At 37.5% G+C, this 21,369-nt stretch overlaps 1 protein-coding gene across 1 annotated transcript in view; it reads right to left on the bottom strand.

Annotated features, from left to right (window-relative positions):
- The window catches only part of nkd2b (NKD inhibitor of WNT signaling pathway 2b), a 43,780-nt gene that overhangs the window by 20,454 nt on the left and 1,957 nt on the right, over positions 1-21,369 (bottom strand). The gene's annotated exons all lie outside the window — the stretch shown is intronic.

Here is a 21,369-nt window from a genome sequence, read left to right as displayed (position 1 = left end):
GTGAAGCTCAAACGTGCTGCGTAACATGAGAATGAACCTCATTGGTTCTTGCTGAAGCTCAAACGTGCTGCGTAACACGAGAATGAACCTCATTGGTTCTTGCTGAAGCTCAAACGTGCTGCGTAACACGAGAATGGACCTCATTGGTTCTTGCTGAAGCTCAAACGTGCTGCGTAACACGAGGATGAACCTCATTGGTTCTTGCTGAAGCTCAAACGTGCTGCGTAACACGAGAATGAACCTCATTGGTTCTTGCTGAAGCTCAAACGTGCTGCGTAACACGAGAATGAACCTCATTGGTTCTTGCTGAAGCTCAAACGTGCTGCGTAACACGAGAATGAACCTCATTGGTTCTTGCTGAAGCTCAAACGTGCTGCGTAACATGAGAATGAACCTCATTGGTTCTTGCTGAAGCTCAAACGTGCTGCGTAACACGAGAATGAACCTCATTGGTTCTTGCTGAAGCTCAAACGTGCTGCGTAACACGAGAATGGACCTCATTGGTTCTTGCAGAAGCTCAAACGTGCTGCGTAACACGAGAATGAACCTCATTGGTTCTTGCTGAAGCTCAAACGTGCTGCGTAACACGAGGATGAACCTCATTGGTTCTCACAGAAGCTCAAACGTGCTGCGTAACACGAGAATGAACCTCATTGGTTCTTGCTGAAGCTCAAACGTGCTGCGAAACACGAGGATGAACCTCATTGGCTCTAGCTGAAGCTCAAACGTGCTGCGTAACATGAGAATGAACCTCATTGGTTCTTGGTGAAGCTCAAACGTGCTGCGTAACACGAGGATGAACCTCATTGGTTCTCACAGAAGCTCAAACGTGCTGCGTAACACGAGAACGAACCTCATTGGTTCTTGGTGAAGCTCAAACGTGCTGCGTAACACGAGGATGAACCTCATTGGTTCTCGCACGTCAATGCTTGAGCTTCCGTTTACCACAACTTATGTGCGAGTTAATGAATGTTTTAGTGCTGGGCAAGTTAACGCGTTATTATCGCGTTAACGCATTTATTAATTAATGCCGACAATTTTTTTATCGCACGTTAACGCAGTTTTTTTTTTTTTTTTTTTTTTTTTGAAAGTCCGTTGCACACTGGCTCTGAATAGGACATAGGCCTACAGTCAAACCATGGATCACAGGAGGGGTGGGATGTTGGTCAGCCAGCAAATAACCCACCCAAACCAGCAGTGGAGAGGCTTTGGCAGGTTCTCTCAGGTGAACAGAAAGGGAGACAGCGCTCCACGAGTGAATGACAGCTTGTCATTGACAGGCGCTCTATGGATAGTAATCATGGCAACGGCTTCTGTGCGCTACGCAGCTGTAGTCTTTTTAACTTAAATTAAAATTATACATAACTTACTTTACCTGATGTGCCTGCGTGTAGTTTAGCGGGGATGCTCTGCAATGTGAATTCCCTTCTGTTGATGTCCTGATAACTATTTAAATATTGGAAACTCACAAACAGCGAGCCGAGGATCAGTCTCTCTTCCAATGATTTGTAGCCTACTGCGCGTCGTGTACAAAAAGTTATAGACAATCAAAGTCCTTTTAGACAATTCAACTTCGGCAACGGGCGGGCGCGGGCGCGTGCGTGAGACGAGCGCGTGAGGCGAGCATAGCATGACCGCAACAGTTTCACAGAACCCACCCGCTTGTCGCTGCACCTTGTGCTCGACCAATTCACCTCACTCTAAAAGGCTGATTTATACTTCTGTGTCGGACTTACGCTATACACTACGCGTTGGTTGGTTTTACTTCTGCGTCGTTGTCCGCGTTAACGCACAATTACACATGCAGAGGGAGCATGTGAAACCCGTGGAGCGGTTCTAGCAATCACAGCGCTTGCGGTACGCGTAGAATTGACGCGTTGTTACATTTTTGGAGAGGTGCACGTCAGGGTACGACGTAAGTTCGACGCAGAAGTATAAATTGGGCTTTACCTCTGTTTAATGCAATCTTAGTGTACGTGGGAAACCATGGCATGACCAAACCTAAGCTACTATCAGAGAAGTAACGTTGGTCGACTTATATCTCATGACCTCTGACTACATAGACTGTTTCTGCTGCTAAAAGACACCTGTTGATACCTGTTATGGAAAAAACCAAGAAAACTGGACTCGTTTTAACAAGCTAGATAAAAGGTAATGCCCTGGCAGGGGCAAATAGCTTTGTTTTAATATTTGATTTGATTACATAAATGTTTAAGTTGAGATTTACAATAAATATTTTATTGCTGTGTAAAGGGAATACTGCTGGTATAAAGCACCTTATTTGTTTAAAGTTTTTGCAAACCACATGTTATTACACTTTTGTGTATATAGCAGTACATTTAAATCAAAAGTGAGTAATACACTACTTTAGAATTCATTATTAAAGTTTGCGCGTAACAATGCGATTAATCGCAAGAAAATCATGCGATTAATCACGATTAAAAAAATTAATCGTTGCCCAGCACTAGAATGTTTATATGTTGAGTAAAAGCCTAAATTCGATCTGTTCATCATATAAAGCGATCGAGTCTCTTCTGAAAATATTGGACTAAACCAGTCAATTCATATGGATTAGTTTTACAATCCCTTTATGAACTTTTTTAGGCATCAGAGTGGTAGTTGCGTAGCTGTCAATGGAGGGACAGAATGCTCTCAGATTTCATCAAAAAGATCTTAATTTGTGTTATGAAGATGAATGTTGTTTGGAAAGACATGAGGGTGAGTAATTCATGACAGAATTTTCATTTTTGGGCGAACTGTCCCTTTAAGCGTGCAAATGCTCGAATTCTCAATCAGATTCAAAAATACCTTGTGCACATTCGCACATGTATGTTTACACACATTTAAGTCGTACATATATGCATATATTTATTTAGGTCTCCCGTCTTACAAACTGGCCGATAATAGTGATACCTAGAGGTCCAGAACGGGGAGTCTCACGAGAAAAATGTGCTTCCAATCATTTCAGCTTTTATTATGTCACAGGAATATGAGCCAGTTCTCACAGTATTTAAACAGCTCAAACTTTTAACTTCACAAAAGTGTGCCGTTTTTACTGCATTTCTGAATGCAACAACATGCAGCACTCCAGGCGCCATCAAGTTGTCCTACTCGGCAAAAAGGCGCATTGTGTGTCAAAATGCACAACAGACCTCTCCTCTCCGTTTCTTTCTCGTTCCAGTGTTTGTTTAGTGTGCAGACAGGAAACTGGGTTTAGGGTGTCTGTTCGTAGCCGTCGGTCTTGGGGGAATGTGGAAAAAGGATGAGGTTTCTGAGGTTTTCACAAAAGAGGCTCTAGGAATCTCTTTGAGACAATATTGCATAAGCCAACCAACACTGATACAGCATGCTAACAGAGTTTGAAAACGACACGCGTTGAGTTTAAATGATCAGATTTATGTGCCTGGTTGTCTGTTTGCAGCACCTGAACAAAGAAAAGGAGGCTTTTCTGTGATCAAACGGCTCAGAAAAGCATGTCGCAGGAACCGTTTCAAATCTCCTGAAACAAGCCACAAGCAGAAATATCAATCAGAGAGACTTATGAACAATATGTATTGCAAAACACAGCGGGAAAACTGATTCAAAAGCCACAAAGCACATTATTGTCCAATCTCATATAAACTTTGTTAGGAGTTTGGCTTATAATATTAGTTTATATACTGTGTTTTGAACTCATGTGTTTCATAATGTGAAGCTATTTTTGCTTTTATGTCAGACTCATAAATCTATTATGAATAGTCTAATGTCTTGTTGAGTTCAACTTTCAAAAGAAGAGAAAACAATCAAAATGGGATGAAGGACCTTTCAGGTGTGTATATATATATATGCATAAGTAAGCAAACAACACAAAACTAGTTAATGCTTTTGTCATTTAGGCTCCTTAGTTTTCCTCTTAACAAACATTTCCATTTTACTTGTAAAGTTTTTCCAAATGCCTTGTCATGAAATTACTGATTAAAACACAAGTATTCAATTAAAACCCCTTTTAATAACAACCACAGTACCAAAAAAAATAAATCAAATATTCCCTTGACTGTGCTAAGGCTTGCAAATTGTCCGTTTGGAGATGAGCTAAAGCTTTCTACAGGGGAACAGCGGTTTATATGGAAACATACCTTACACACTAAAACGCAATAACCTTTGAGTCTCCTGCTGTTTGACTTGGCTGAGAGCTGCACGAGATCAAACGCTGACTAGGATCCAGCAGTCTCGGCCAAAAGAAAGTCACCGCACAGGCGCTCTGGACTCCAGCTTCAGGTATTTTCTTTCCTTCTCCTGTAAGCGACGCAAAGTAAACGGCTGCCATAACATCCACCGCAAACGCTCCATTTCCATTCACTCATTCGGCGCAGACTGACCTCAACGCCGGCCCTTTAAACATCACGCTGACACCAGCCGAACGTGTGCAAATTTATGGCGTCTCACATCATGCTTGTTTACACAGTGGCATTGGTGACCAGATCTATGCATTTTTTTAAGAGATTTTCAAAACATGGCATTATAGAAATGTTTTCCGGGTTCAGTACAAGTTAAACTCTATAGCAGCGTTTGTGGCATAATATCGATTACAATACAACAGAAAATAACCAGGCCAGCGTTATAGACCGTTCAAAAGCAGAAATATGAACTTACATGAATTAAAGGAACTCTTCATTTTTTGAGCAGAAATATGAACTTACATGAATTAAAGTCTGTTTATTATTTGAGCTGTAATTTTAAATTGTCCTTTTTGAGGTACAGCTTCTTTTCTAGATGGATGAACTTCTGTGATGTAATTCCTAAAAAGTTAGTGTGCAAAAACATCCAATCGAATTCTGTTCATTAAACGCATCATAGTGACATGACATCCAGCTTTTCTTTAAAGGGGACCTATTATGCCCTTTATAAAAGTCTTGATTGTGTTTTTGGGCTCTCTAGAATAGGTTTTCATGCTTGAATGTTCAATAAACATTATTTTTCAAGTATTTGTCATTGTTGCAGCTCCTCTCTTCCCAGTCTGTCAGTATCGCTCTGTTTAGTTCCTGTCTCTATGAAGCCCCTCCTTCTGAAAAGCACAATGTGCTCTGATTGGTCGGCTGGGCCAGTGTGTTGTGATTGGTCAACTGCTTTGAGTGTGTTTGGGAAATGTCCCGCCCCTTACCATAACTATAAGTTTCAACACAATACTAAAGTAACTCAACCAGGCCCCATTTATTCTGCATATGCTTTGGGCGGGAATTATTTAAATTAGGAATACTGTGTTCGTTCCTGGAAGAAAACTCAAGACTACAATGGAGGCGTTTCAGGGAGTTCAGAAACACTGACACTGATATAGAAAATAACTCCCGCTGGAGGGACTTTGTGCTTTGAAAATTTGCAGACCTTTTTCCATGGTCAAACAGCAACATCACACACTAAAGAAAGCTGAAAATGTGTACAGTGAAAAGTTATTTTGATGAAAGATTAGTCAAATGTGCACTGATAAATTGTTCACAATAAGACCAAGAATGTGCATTAAGAAAGTACATAGAGTCAATTTTGACTTTATGTTGACTTTAAACAGCATGAATTGCCTTAATTATGAATAATTGCATGTCAAAAGTCTGGAATGAGGAAAAGGGAAACATTGGTGGCATCTGGAGGAGATCAAACAGCGCTTTAAAGTCGCCCGCTCAACTTGCTCCACAATCTAATGATGGCACCTCAGTGTCTCTGAAGCCGTGAACGCTCAAACCCGCTCGGAAAGAGTGCTTAGACAAGGAACTGGAGGAACGTAAGCAAACACCTTCAAAGTGCCTTTCGCAGCATAAATATTCTCAAATAAATAAACATGCCATCCGCCTGCAGTCACAGTATTGTTCAGATGTCGTTTTCCATGAAACGCGGGCCTTGAAAAGCAAGAGGAGGAAGCAGGGAGGGGGGAGAGTTAAAGAAAAAGATCTTGCTTATATTATGCAGTGTAGATGTTCTGACACAAAAACACAATCTCCATAAACGCTAACATGAACACCAGCAGCGGACTGCACATCTTGAAGTAAGATTACGTCTAAAATGTTCTCTTTACATGCTTTTATAGAATGAGATCCACAGTGATGATGATGACATCATAATATTTGCATACTGAGTCATGATTGGTCTTCTTTCTTAGGTCTATTTGCATAGTGAATTGTGATTTTCTATCAATAAAAATGCTAATGTGAACACCAGCATATTCGTAAAGATATGCACATATATTCCGCTACAGCATCATCAACTTTATTTAGTTTTCTTTCCTAAAAAAAAAAGAACTAAATGCGGTAACTACAGAAAAGTTGTGAGATTAATCATGATTAAATATTTTAACTGATTGACAGTCCAGAGCAGAGAAGTATTTTAACACTGAGGATCTCAACAGAGCTGTTCAGATTGAGATCCTTCAGACTGAGGAACCAAATTTTTTTGCAGTAAAATTAGTCAAATAAGTTCTGTGGATAAAATCACGTAAAGAGACTTCAAAACTGTGTCCAAAACATATGACGCGATAAGATTCCAGGCTAGACGCGACACGACTACAATTTATTTATATTGCACTTTATACAACCGATCGCTTTAAATTAGCAGCTTTACAGTGTTAAACAGGGGAAAAAAGTGTCGCTTTCAATTAGAATTACATCTTCAGTTTCTACAAAAGCAGCTCTCCAGTGTGTTCATGTTTTTACTAATGGATGTCTGAGCTCGACGGACTGAATAGAAGCAATGAAGAGGAGCGAGAAGATTTCCACGAATAAGAAGGCGGAGCCTCAGAGCCACACCTATTACATCATCACAACGGACCAATGGTGGTTTGAAGGTGTTGACCAGCCAAAGCGAACTTTTCCAGAGTTTTCGCTTTGGCGAACTGTTTCAAACTCCTGAAACGAACTTTGTATTGGCCTGATTTTGTTTGAAATGACGTAACAGTTCGTTCTTTGATTTCTTTAGAAGTGTAGCCTTTAGGGTTCGTATAGAAACAGAACTTTCAGAATCTGAAATCGGATTGAATCCATTCCTAGGAAAAGTGCATGTAAACACCTAATGCAAGTAAATGGGAGATTTTAGAAACTTAAATGTTACATTTCTAAAAATAAACACACAATACTGTACAAAAAAGGTCTGAATGTTAATGCTTTGGGTTCATCCGAAACTAATCAGCATGGTGCTGAAGTGTTGCTATGTGGTTGTTAAAGAAAAAGAGAACAATCCAGGCTGTCAATGCCACATCTATTGAACACTCCCCGTTCCCCCAAAACAACACCCTTCATAGTGCCCCACCACCTCAAAGCCTTTAGGAAAAACAGGCCCTTATCGGCCCCCTGTTGCCCCTCTCTGAGCTCGAGGATTTCTGCTGTACAAACCAGGAACAGATGTCCACAGCGGCCGCGCTGAAAGACCCCGCTGTTCTGGACGCCCGCCACATGCTTCTCATTCAGAGATGAAGGATCATGCCTCGCCTTCTTGTGAAGCCAAAAAAAAAAAAAAAAAAGCCCAAACTCTTCAAATGTCGCCTCAAAAACCTGCATACCATACGAGCACGTCTGAGCTTTCCTCGAAACCTCGACAGTGGTTTTGACCAGGAGAATGTCAACTATTAAACAAAGGCAGAGCGTCGGGCCAAAAGCGTCGTTCAGCTCCATCAAGACAATGGGGTTTCTCCATTTGCTTTCTCCAAGTCGGAGAACGTGAGAAAAGCTGAGGGAGAAAGATGTCATTGAATGTGACACTCTTAAATATAGGCCAGATATCCAACAACACATTTCCAAAGCAAATACCACCGACTCAAAGTTAAAATGGGAGAAGAAGATGCCAGAAAACGAACAAGTCCAAATAAAACATCCCTCTCCAGGATAAAGCAAGAAAATACACAGTTCTGTTGAGGTGAGAAATCTGATTTCTAAAAGTAAACATGAGATAATCGAACACGTCCACTCTGACTGGCTGTTGAGAAACAACATCATATTTACAGGTTTTGTCACTGGGATGATCCTGACCTCATCCGTCAGGGCCCGGTATATCTGGGAAGTCAGTTTGTTCCCCCATGTTTTGGGAAATAATCATTAATAATAATTATACTTCAAGAGTTTAGCTTTGGCCACGATTTAAAAAAGAAAGATAAAACTACAACAATCAGTTACTGTAAACAATTTCAGCCACTTTAGAAGCTCACTTCTAAATTAGACCGCCGCCATTGCATCAATCAAACGATTGTTCATACAAACAACATATGAGATATTGCCTGAAAAATTACATGACATAATATATATCCTGAATATATATGTCCCGAAAAATTACATAATATATATACACACACACACAGTATATACAGTGTATATATATATATCATTTAATAAAATAATAAAATAAATATAATAATAAAACATTATATAATGAATAATTTAATACAAAAATGTAATTTAATTGTAAAGGAAATTATGTACAGTAAATTATATAAATGAAATCATATATGATAAATAAAATAGAAATTTTAAATGAAATGTCAGAATTGTTTATATATATATTTTTTTTTATCATCCTCTAATAAAAATATTGATTTATTGATATATATATATATATATATATATAAACAAAAAAAATTAAATTTCTATTTTATTTATTATACATTATTTCATTTATATAATTTACTGTACGTAATTTCCTTAAAAATATATATTTTTTATAATTATTCATTATATAAAATTGCATTATCTTTAATAAATTAACTTTCATTTTATGGACCGTCATTTACCAGAATGCAGTAATATGTAAAAGTGTTCTTGCCGACTTTGTACTAATGAGGAGGTTCTTCTGTTGTGTAACACTGTTGAATTTCTTTGGCAGGAAGAGTAACTCACTGACTTGCAATTTAAACTCCAAAAGTTGAACTTGTGTGTTGAAGCCAATTCAATTCGAATTCGCACTCGTTCTGAATTGTGCCCGACTCTGTATTGCGTCCCCCCACCATTTATCAGATTGTTCCTACTTCACTGGCATCCCGTTAATGGCTTCATGCCTGGGAACGTTTAAGACAAAAGGGGTGTTGAAAAGTTGAAATGAGCGAGTGTGTCATTATTTGGGCATCCAGAGAGCTGAAGAAGCCGTCAGTGTGCTGCAGACTGTTGATGTTTCCAGTGTTGAAGCACACCGAGGCCTCACAGGCTCTTTAAGAATGGCGAGTCTCTCCACTGGAATCAAGCGCTTTCCGTGTGGATTTTTCACAGAGGCGCCTCTTGTCCGGCCTTCCAACAACATTCTGAGCTGCTGCTATTTTGGCTGCTCATATTGACTGGTCATTTTGATCTTTCCTCTGAAGATCTCTCTAGCCCCGTGCCAGGTGTTTATACAGGTAAGAGCCGAACACCTGCAATGATCCGTCAAACTCACCCTTCTCCAAACCAGCCAACTCATTCTTTCCCTATCGCGGTCTCCTTGAGGAACAAAAACAAAGCCTGTTTTTTCAGGGAACGTCTTTGATCAGCCAACAGTCACCTCTGAGTCCAAGTCCGTAATTACCCCATTTGCTGCTCCTGCTTTTTTGCTCCTTTCACTCAACATGCTTTAATCTGAAGGACGTGACAGCAAAACTTTCAGGAATAGTTGAACAAAAAAATTAAAAGTCCATCATGCCGTTCCCAACCCTGCTGTTATTGTTTCTATGCAACATGAAAGAAGAATTTTTAAATGAACTAAAAAAAAAATGCATGCATTGTGCATTTTATGCCAAATCTTCTGAAGTCATATGATTTATTTATGTGAGGAACAAGCCTAAATTTAAACAAAAAGCCACAGTTCTTCACACAAAACTGTAATTTGGCTTAAAAAGACCAAAGGTGCATTAACTACTTTAATGACACTTTTTTTGTCATTTTTGCAGCTTGATAGATAAAAGATCAGTGTTATTTTAGAATGACTTTATCACTATTTTTGCTAATATTTTAAATTAAATGTTATTTAAATATTTATATTATATATTTTCATTTTAATTAAAAGTTTTATTAATTTTACCATTTTTTTTAATAAAGTTTTAGTTATTTTAGTACTAAACGAAAATGAGAAATGTTACCTTGGCAGCCAGCTGAAATAAAATAAGATTAAGTTGGAGGTTTTTTCAGTTAATGTTATATTTTAGTAATGAAAATTAGTTTTATATATACATATATATAGTTTTAGTTTTCATTATGATGATAACCCTGATAAAGACGCTTGATGAAAGTGACAGTTCACCCAAAAATGTAAATTCTGTCATTAATTACTCGCCCTCATGTCGTTCCAAACCCGTAAGACTTTCGTTCATCTTCAGAACACAAATGAAGATCTTTTCGATGAAATCTGAGAGCTTTCTGTCCCTCCATTGACAGCTACGCAACTACCACTGACGCTTCAAAAAGTTCATAAAGAGATTGTGAAAAAAATCCATAAGAATTGAGCGGTTTAGTCTAAATTTTCTGAAGAGACTCGATCTTATACGATGAACATTGAATTTAGGCTTTTATTCTCATATAAACATTGAACGGAAGTCTTAGGGTTTGGAACGCCATGAGGATGAGTAATTATGAGTGAACTATCCCTTTAAGTCATTCGGGTTTAGAACGACATGATATTCCTTTAAGGAAACATCTGACTGCACTAATGAGCTCATTATTGCCCACTGAACACTAATGGCTTTTAGAGTTAATACTCGGGAACTCCACACCAGGAAAACCCTCGGGACACTCACCCGTCTGTCTCTCCCCGCGGGCCTGTTAGTCCGTCAGCCCTTCCCCCAGATACGCGGCTCCAGTGATATCAGAGAGCTTTAACCCTCTGGGGTCTGAGGTGTTTTCGGGGTCCTTGAGATGTTTTGGCATGCTCTGACATTTGTGCATTTTTCAGTTGCTTATAAACATATTAATGGCACAGGTGAAATTACACTCTATATAGCACACACAGGGCTACCATTATATGTGAGCAACATGTATGTACATGTTTGTATTTTTGAGAGAATATTGTTTATGCGTGGTTATTGAAAAAACTAAAAAATAAATTTTCTAATATATGGCCACAAATAACATACTAAATATCTGTCCACAAGACTTTTGACTAGTGGATGTTGTCGCCTAGAGTATTTGCTTCAAATTGATCTGAAAATCATTCTGGCTAATCATTCACATAAAACAATAGATTGTTTTAAATTGTGAAAAACATTTTTTTTGTTTGCAAAGGCAATATGCGGATGGGCGGATCGGCCCAACCCCCTCATGAATAATTAGGCAGTTCTCACCTGAGCAGACTGCATACTAATGAGCCTTTCATTCAGGGGTGTCACACAAGAAAGAATGCAAGGACAATATATATATATAAATAAATAAATATTTATATACACACACACACACACACACACACACACACACATATATATATATATATATATATATGTGTGTGTGTGTGTGTGTGTGTGTGTGTGTGTATATAAATATTTATTTATTTATATATATATATATATTGTCCTTGCATTCTTTCTTGTGTGACACCCCTGAATGAAAGGCTCATTATATATATATATATATATATATATATATATATATATATACACATATATATATATATATATATATATATATATATATATATATATATATATATATATATATATATATACATATACATATATATATATATATATATATACAAACAATCAAAATATAAATGAAAGCCAAAAGCACATTTTTAGTCACACATTTTAGCCATCCACATACCATTTTTAGCCATCCACCGCGGTAAAAATAAACCAGTCGCATTTCAAAGTCGTACGCGAAATGACCGCCAGGTGGCGCAAAGGGACATTTAGCAAAACGTAAGTGGGGCTAATGTCTATTAACAGTAGCCTAAGGATGAAATACTACAAGTTATGGTAATTTCCAAATAAGCCTACAACAAATTGTTGGTCATACAGATAAGATATAATCTTTTAAAACTGTAAAAGGTTAAAGTAGGCCTACACTCACAGGCTAAAGACAAAACGTTTTCTCGCTCATGTGAGAATCAAACGTTTGGTTATTTCTCAGTAACAAAATTCATAGCCGAGCGGTAGAACTGATGGTTCATCATCAAGATGACACAGGTTCAAATCCCGCACAAACATGGTCTGCTGTATATTTTATATTTATTATTGCAGAGAGATTTGTCTAGCTCTAAAACTCTGTTACACCATACAGTTTTGTTTTATATAGGCTATATATATATTTTTATTTATTTATTCCAGGCTCTCACGCCACCCCCCCGATTTCTCACGCTGAAGTGTCAACCCGGTCGGTCAAATTCCTGAAAGATATAGTTTATCTATAGATCTACCTGTTGAGCCACTCGTGATCGACTAGTTATACCGTAAATTAGTTAAAATATCCCGTAATCTATTTAGAGCGAGCGTGCATGCGAGACAGATATTGTGCTCCAAACCGTGCGCGCGCATGGCAGAGAGGTCTGTTCCCTACAACCTAGAGTTTTTAAAAACATGGTTTTAAGTAAAGTGTGATTTGCCAGGGGGGACTGGGATTTCCTTCTGGTCTAAACATCCCTACTTCTGCTGAATTATTTTAATCCCCACACCCCTCCCTCCACAGCTAATCAATGCTATAGGCTACTTCACCAATATCAAATATATAAAATAGAGATATGCAACAGGCACGTTTAAACGAAAAACAATAAAATCAAAACCAGCGTTTCAGTTGTTCATTAGTTCCAGTGGCCTTAATGCATGCACGGCTTTTCAAAATTTCACAAAGCGTGTTGAGATTATTTTGAATGAAATATTGAAGTTTATAATTAAGTGTTTTGGCACACCACGCCGAGTGGCCCTATGCATTTTTCTAAAGTCGGGTTTTATTCTGGCATCGTGAGTTAGTGTTCGACAAACGCGGCGGCGCGTTCATTTAGATTAATTTATTTATCTCATTATTACAGCTAAAATAACTTAATAGGCGACTCCGTAATTTTTTGGTCATACAGATAAGAGTAGAGTAGCTTACATCGTTCAAAACTGTAAACTTGTATTCATATTAGGCTAACGACAAAAACAGTATATCTGTCCTCTCTGTCTCCGGGAACTGCGCGTCACAAAAATGAACCGAAAGCCACTTCAGCTCAGTCACGATAAGAAATCGGCTATGTCTAAAGCCTTTAAATGTCTAAATATTTAGGCTAATAAATGTTATCTGATTATGTAGGCTAATCCATATGAAAACGAGAGGTACAGAGGATCTACTCAAACATGCGCTTCCCAATGAGAAAATGACAAGACATGGGTGAAAATCTCGCTCTAATTAAATGTAGGCTAAATCGCCCTGAATTAAAATGTAAAAACATAATAATGTATTTGTCGAAATGTTGCGATATTGTTTCATTTAAGTTCATAATTATTCTATAAATGTTATTTAATTTAGCAGCATTACCACGAAGCACCGTGTTTCGATATTTATTTGAATAATACAAAATAAAATAAAAACTTAATTCACAAATTGCATGCCTGGTTGTAAGGATCCAAAGATCCCTGTAGACTTTAATATTAAGTGACAACAAATTCACAAGCGTTTTTTCAGATTATATTTAGTTTTGCTTGGAAAAAGCTGCCCCAAACCAGTTTTATTTCATCAATTATTGAAATAATGAAATATTTAGTAATAAACTTTTATGACAGAAATATCACTAGGCTACATGTAACTTAAATCATTTAATTCCTTCATTATCAACACTGTCTAGAATGGCGATTTAAGTGTGAATTGCGACTTCTCTTTGTGTTAAGTCAGCCTCAGACTCCGATAGCCTGTGGGGGGTTGGAGGGACAGTTGCTGGACAAAGGTGTTAATGTTCCTCTTTCATATGGAGAGTGTCGGATAGCCAGCCTGATGAGCAGGCAAAATTATTGTAAGGATAAATCTGTGTCCAAATGTAGGCCCCATATCTTATTAAATTATAAATATTGTAGTTTATTTATTGTAGCCTATTTAAAGTTTTTTTTTCACACAAAATTTCAATTGAAGTTATTGTAAGGTGAATTCAACAAGGCATGCTGTGTCTTTGAAGCAACAATTAAAGGTTAAATAATTTTTTCGTGATTTGTATGGCTGACACGCAGCGACATATACAGTATTATCAGCTGTATGATGTGTTTTTACCCTGAAATGATTAATTTCGAGAGAGAGACCCGCGCGCGCAGCGAGGGAGACTAAATAAACTTGTTAAAAAGAGATCCAGCGCGAGAGAGGCAAAGAGAAACGCATGTTTTTAATTTAATTATGTTTCTTTGGACAATTTTCGTTTTGTAGGCCTACTGTTTTAATTGTTTAATTTAGCTGTAATTTCTTTGGCAATACAAATTTAAAATGTCGCAAGAATAAGATTAGCCTAGTGTTTCTTATTTTGCATCGCAAAAGAAATAAACTCTAAACAAGATGCAACCCTGTTTTAAATTAAACAATTTAAACCTTGAAATGTTCGAACTTGGTTTCAAACTTAAGTAATTTTAGTGTTCTTTTACATTACACAATAATTTAGCAGACTAAAGACGAGCTTCTTCATTTTCATTTTCTGATCGGCTGACAATCTTCATCAGTTTTTGTCGTTTGTGCAGCGGCTGCGGTTCTACAGGAATGTAGCAAATTTATGTTGTAATGATAATCAAACAAAACTCTTGACTTTAAATAAGTAAACAGATATAAACAGTTACCTATTTAAGCATCAAGGTGGGAAAATATAAACGTAGGACAACATCGGTTAACAACATCTATGCTACATTGAGATTCGATCTCGGGTCTGTTGAAGCTCCTCGAAGCTCGTGTCGTTGCGTTGATCACTGAGCTATCGTCTGTACGCTGTTAAAGTTGTAAAGCCTCGTTCATGTAGCCTAAATGTTTTTATTGCAATGTTTTATGTTGAAATGTTTTCATTATTTATTCAATTACATTTCAGTAGCCTAATTTCAGTATTGTGATTATGAATTATTTTAACTACGTTTCACTTGTTGAATTCTTCTGCTACCAGCTTTCAATCGCTCTGAATCAGCGCGGTGCGGCAGCAGATTACGCATTAGAGAGAATAAACCGGAATAAACGAACACTTTTCAGAGTCTATGATTGTAGCGCCTCTTAGCGGTAAAAGGCAGCAAATACACCACACATTTTACCGCCGCGGTGGAACGGCTGATGTGGGCATTGTCATGGCTTGCCTCGACATTTGCGTTTGAATAGCGCGCGTCGTCCGTGGGCGTGTCAGATTAACGCGTAATGAAGTGTAATGAGCTGGGGGAAAAAATACTGACAGCACTCTCTTTTCATACAGATTGCATAAACTGAGAATATTTGTTTTTTATATAAATTACTTCATTTAAAAGAAGAGAATTCAAGCTTCATAAAGAAAAACCTCTCGTGCCTGTGTGACAAGTAATCGCGGAGTTACAGTTAATCTTAGGACGCGTTTCAGAATGGACTTCACTGACAGAGAGAACGCAAAACTCGCATCATGTTTGTTTTTCTTTATTTGGTGAAAAGCACAACACTTTGTTTTTATTGTGAGTATCCACAAAAAAAATAGAAACTTAACAGGATCTAATGATGTACAACACTTATATGTAAGATCAAAATTAACAGAGTAATTTGAGTCTCTTTTGCACTGATAAGGAAAAAAGTGAGCTGGTATCGCCGGCGAGACCGCCGACCCCAGAGAGTTAATAACTCCCAGCTCCACGCTTTGAAGTCGCGTCCAGGCAGCTGAGGAATCCCATTCCCTCCGCTTCCCTGACAATGGGATGGGGGATGGGGGGGGGCTGACCAAACACCGGATTTGGCCCGTTTCTAATCTGTGGCCATCAGGATTTTACCTGCCTCCAAAATCCTAAAGCTGACTTTAAAAGGCAGCCAGACACAATTATTGGACACAATCCCTCTTTTCCATTAACTTCAAGGAATGTTCTGGGTTTAGTACAAATTAAGCTGTTTCAACAGCATCTGTGGCAGAAAATAGACAAAAAAGTCCTGAGAACACATCATGTCTTTTTTAGCAAAGTTCTTTCAATGAAAGTGCACTAAGAGATGCAAAATCATGAAAGATGAATTGTGCAGCTGATAGTGTTTATTTGCATATGCTGTCTGCGCCGTTTTAGCACCAAAATTACAAAACGAATTATGCAAATCAAGTAATGCCATGCATATGAATAAAGGTATTCAAATCTCTTTTCCATCTTTTGATGAATTACAACTGCCATGATCAGGTCAGTGCTTTATACAATACAGATTGTTTCAAAGCAGCTTCAAATTAATAAACAAGAAAATAACCATCTTAATGTTATCAAATTCATTACTTATGAAACAAATTCAACTCCAGTTGTACAGCAGCTCTACAGAATACAATAGTGTCATTATTCAGCTCAATATAGTTTATTCATTTCAGTTCAATAACAGAATTAATGTTGCAAAGTGTGAACGCTGCCACCCGAACCCTGCCGTGCATCAATCAAATGAACTCTGGTGTAGTTCGACTGAAATGTGAATGCAACATGGACCAAAGACATCTAAATGATCCAAAAAGAGGACGTAATTTCACAAGATGCGACCCTAAAAAGGGCAAAATGCTCAAGTATACCTGTTTTTTTCTGGTCATAGGAGCGACATTACTGTTCGGTACAGATATTACAGTTCGGTCTCCTTGAAGCAGATCTTCGCTTGTGTGTAATGGAGGAATTCCTGGTGCGGTTTCGACTCCTTTACACATTTTATAAGCTCTTCACAAGTTTTCAACTGGTAAAAATACCATCATACTGTATGTACGCAAATACAACGAGCGCGTTTAGTCCAGGACACAGCATTGTTTTGGATGTTCGGTAAGTTCCGTCGCAAAATATACATAAATTATGCCCTTTTTTTATCTTTAGCTTCAGTCTTAAATATGACAGTGTGAATGCTAAGCGAACCAGGAATAATTTTCTTTTTTTTAGGTCCGGACCAAAAGAACCGAACTAAGTATGAACACACCCCAAAGGCCCTGATATACTTACGACGAAGTTCTTTTTTGTTCTTCGCTTTGGGGTAAAAAGAAGTTTGAAATATGTGATCAGCGGTAAACTGTTCTGACATTGACCACACTGATGAAATCGGCGTTTCGATAAATATGTAACTATGTGCGGTGCGCTTTCCATTCAGTAACAAAATTAACACACAACTGAAATGACAGAGGTGAGAAAAGAGTAGTTCAGAAAGCATCTGAATATATAGCGATGTGGACGTTTGCACCAGCTCTGCAATTCAGCACTCCAGTAAAGTCACGTTTATTTATATTGCTGTTACGTACTCGTACGTAGTTTGGTGTTGCAATATGGACATGTGGGTGTGTTGTTGTTGTTGTTGTGGTCTGTGTGTTTCAGGTGTCCATTGGATCAGTCTACTGCCAATCTTAATGAAGGGCGATGACGTCTCGGTTCACCTCTGCCAATCACATCTTACTGCTGCAGTTAAATGCCGTGATTACTCCGATGTCGGACAGCTGTGTGCTCACCTTGTCTGTTGCGCTTGTTTGACTTGTTGTCAGTGATTTGTCTGTGTGTCTAACATTCGTGTTCTGTTTAATTGTTGCATTGTGTTTTGAGGATACTGTTCAGCCTGACCACTTTACACGGAGTGTGTAAAGCTGGGAAGAGAGCAGGTTAGTAGGTCGCGCGACATACACTTTGCAATTTATGAATATGTTAGACACACCAGTTTAGGAGAGTGCCCAATTTGTAAGTTTTGTTATTTAGTTAGTATAGTTTAATCAGAGCGTCTTGACGCCGAAGACTTTTCTTTTCTACATTTTCTGTTTGGTAGTTAGATTAGTTGAGTTAACTTTAGCTAGTTTGTTTTGTTTTGATTTCTTTGATTTGGCATCTCTCGTACTCGCCTTCCCACCTTGGGGTTTTGTTTGTGTTTAAATGTTTGTTTTGTTTGTTGTTGTTATTCATCGTTTGTACATATTGTAAATATTATTTTCTTCAATCATTCGTTATGGCCTTGAGGATTAATAAATCCCTTTGAGCTGAATTTGAGGAGTACGCTTTCTTTTCTTGCTCTGTCCTGCACTTTGAGGCACACACACACCATTTTTAAAAGTGTTATTCCCTTAATCTCTAGACAACATTAAAAGGGACGTAACAATTGCACTTTATACATTAGATTGTTTCAAAGCAGCAGCTTTAAAGTATTAAACATGAAAAAGCAGTGTCAGTCTCTCTTTCAATTAGAATTACAATTACAAGTTTCTACAATAAAGCAGCTCTACATAACTCAAAATACTCACTTGATGTAATCCAGAAATACGTCATTCTTAAAGAGATCCTTAAACACTGAGTGTCAAACTATATATCTACTCTGGTTTGTCACGGACACGAGCATCAGTCCATGTAGAGATATCTCCTTTCAGTTCATTTAGAGGACAGAATTACAGCTGCTCTGAGGTGCAAAGTCAAACCGCACTTATAATGACAATACAACGCTACAACCGGCTCGACAAATGTCAAACAATCCCTAGGGGTGAGACGTCATTCGATTCTTCTTACACTTGTGCATCATAAACCAATCGTAAACGACCCAGACTATCAGAGAAAATTATAGCAGAAACAGAATAAATTTCATTTCAGAGTCATTTCAGCATCAAAGAGAAATGTCATGTAGACAGTCTGTAAAAAAACTTTCTATATATGCGGTCTGGAAAAAAATTACAACAGCTCAACCGCAATTATAAACTCAAACATCCCTCAATATTACGAAGAGAAACGGAGATGTTCGAGAAATAAACAAACTCGTTTCCATGTTCAAAACATGATGGGGACTTCAAATACAATACATTAAACACAATAAACATTAAATTTGCTGTTTTTTTTTCCCAGCCTAAAACTCAAGAGACCAGTAGTCCTTGTTTCCCAGTGGACTCGTCTTTGATGAAATACTGCAATATTACAAAACGTAAGATTTTGTCAACATTTACTCAACCTTTGTCATGTGCACAAGTCATAAGAACTACTTCCATGATTACCATATTTTCCAGAATATAACATGCTGCGACTTGTATTCCAAAACAACTTATAATGCAAGCGTGCAAAACATGCACAAAGCGCACACATTAGAGAGTTTATTTGTATAGTGGATTTCCCACACGACAGCAGTTTCAGTTTCAGTTTAAATAAATTTGTCATTTTTGCCAAATGACATTTTTAATGTTGCTTATAATGAATGCCACTATAATGTATGATTGTTTTACACTTCTATTTTTCATTCCTGTTCTGTTCTGATTCTGAATACCATTTTTTAAAGGATTTGTTGTTAAAGGGATAGTTCACCCAAAAAAGGAAAATCTTGTCATCATTTACTCACCCTCAAAAAGTTTCTTTAATCTGCTAAACACAAAAGATGATATTTTAAAGAATGTCAGTAACCAAACAGTTGATGGACCACATTGACTTCCATAGTATTTTTTTTCTCCATACTATGAAAGTCAATGGGGTCCATCAACTGTTTGGTTGCCCATATTGTTCAAAATATATTCTTTTGTGTTCAGCAGAAGAAAGAAACGTAAGGTTTGGAACAACTTGAGGGCGAGTAAATGATGACAAAATGTTTATTTTTGGGTGAACTATTCGTGTAATACTAGGTATACAGCTTACTTACTGCAACTGCCAGTCACTAGAAGTAAAATATAGTAACTCCAAAAAACCTTCAATCAAATCAGCTCTGATCACACAACAATGACTCTTTATCCCTGCAACTCATCAAGATGTTGTATAACAAAGGATTCGGTTCACTGCAGAATAAACATGGCAGCACAAATCTGTGATTATGATGTTTTCAAAAATCACAAATAGCAGATTAGACAGAGAAACGTGATTGCCTAGTTCTAGCACACATGCATTTGCAATGAAATTCCAAAAGCAAGATGGCAACACAAGACAATGCTTATGATCTAAACTGCAACATGTTATACAACAAGGCTAGTTCAATGATGGTTTGAAACAGAGTTTGACCCCTTCATTAACCAAACTCTGACCTGAAATGGACTCGGATCCGCACCAAAAGCTCTAGTTTGAAAGTGCCCTTAATTATACAGATGTCTTGCACTTCAACCACCCTTAATAAACAACCCAAGTTTGTCTTATCAGCAATCAAAAGTGCTCCTGCTCACAGTTTCAAAGACTCTTTCAGGTACTTGATGACTGACAAAACACAAATCAGAGCCAAGACTAGATTAAATCAAACCCTGGACCTGCCCGTTAATGACATATGACGTACCCTGCGCCGCCGGTGGTTTCCCCTAAAGATCGCTGTCAAATTTTCCCAAATAACTTTCCCATTCATGAAGGGAACAACTTTTATAAGGCTTCTAATAGGGCAGGTTAATCATCAGTTAGTCTTTATACTATGCCGTCCTAATTGAAATGATGCAATGCAAAGAGTCTGACATAATGAGACACATCGGCTTCTGTTCATTTCAATGAATCAATTCAAAATGTGTAAAACTGACTTTTGAATTGATTCAGTGAAATGCACAGATTGAACTCATTCACAAAAAATGAAATCAAACAAACTGGTTATAGTTGGTTTCATTCCTAAGAATATTTGTCCATTCCAATTAATCAATTCAGAGATTTGAAATGGACAGTTTAAAGTCATTCACGGAAATGAATCAAACAAACTTTTTAGAGTTGGTTTGAATCTTTCCAGTGATTTTCTGTCCTTTTCAAGTTTGAACCCATCCACTGATTCATTCTTTTGAACCATTCTATCCATGATCTGTCCATTTCAATAAAGCAATTCGGGGATGTTTGAGACTGACTCTTGAATAGATATATATTAAATGGACAGTTTGAACTCATCCAAAGAAATGAATCAAACAAACATGTTTGAGTCATTCTTGTGAATTACTGTTTATTTAAATAAATCTTCAGAAATGTTTGAGTTTGACTTTGGAATTGATTATTTGAAATGGATATTCACAGAAATGAATCGAACAAACTCTAAGAGTGTTTTACTGAAGTTTAAAAAAGAGAGACACTATCACAACATCTCTCCCTGAACAAGAGCAAGTAAAAAGTGCAATAAATCATTGCAATATTCACAATACTGATTTGTTTTATATAAATCAGTTCAAAATGTGCAATATGAAGAGAACTGTGTTCCTGACATACGTATGCCATGAGGAAAAATGTCAGAAAATAGCAGTATTGTGTGATCGGAGAAAGAGAACGAACTCTTACAAACTGCTTAGGTGGAGAGGAAGAGAATAAATTAAACTGCATAATAAGAGACCATTTGGTTCGCACGAGATGAAACCTCAACCGATCACATTTAGTGAAATTACTCATCAACACCTGACACTCCCAAAAGT

Source organism: Rhinichthys klamathensis, unplaced genomic scaffold (genome assembly GCF_029890125.1).
Source record: "Rhinichthys klamathensis goyatoka isolate OS25496 unplaced genomic scaffold, OSU_Roscu_1.1 h1tg000168l_1, whole genome shotgun sequence".
NCBI lineage: Eukaryota > Metazoa > Chordata > Actinopteri > Cypriniformes > Leuciscidae > Rhinichthys > Rhinichthys klamathensis.
This window is presented reverse-complemented; position numbering and strand designations above follow the sequence as displayed.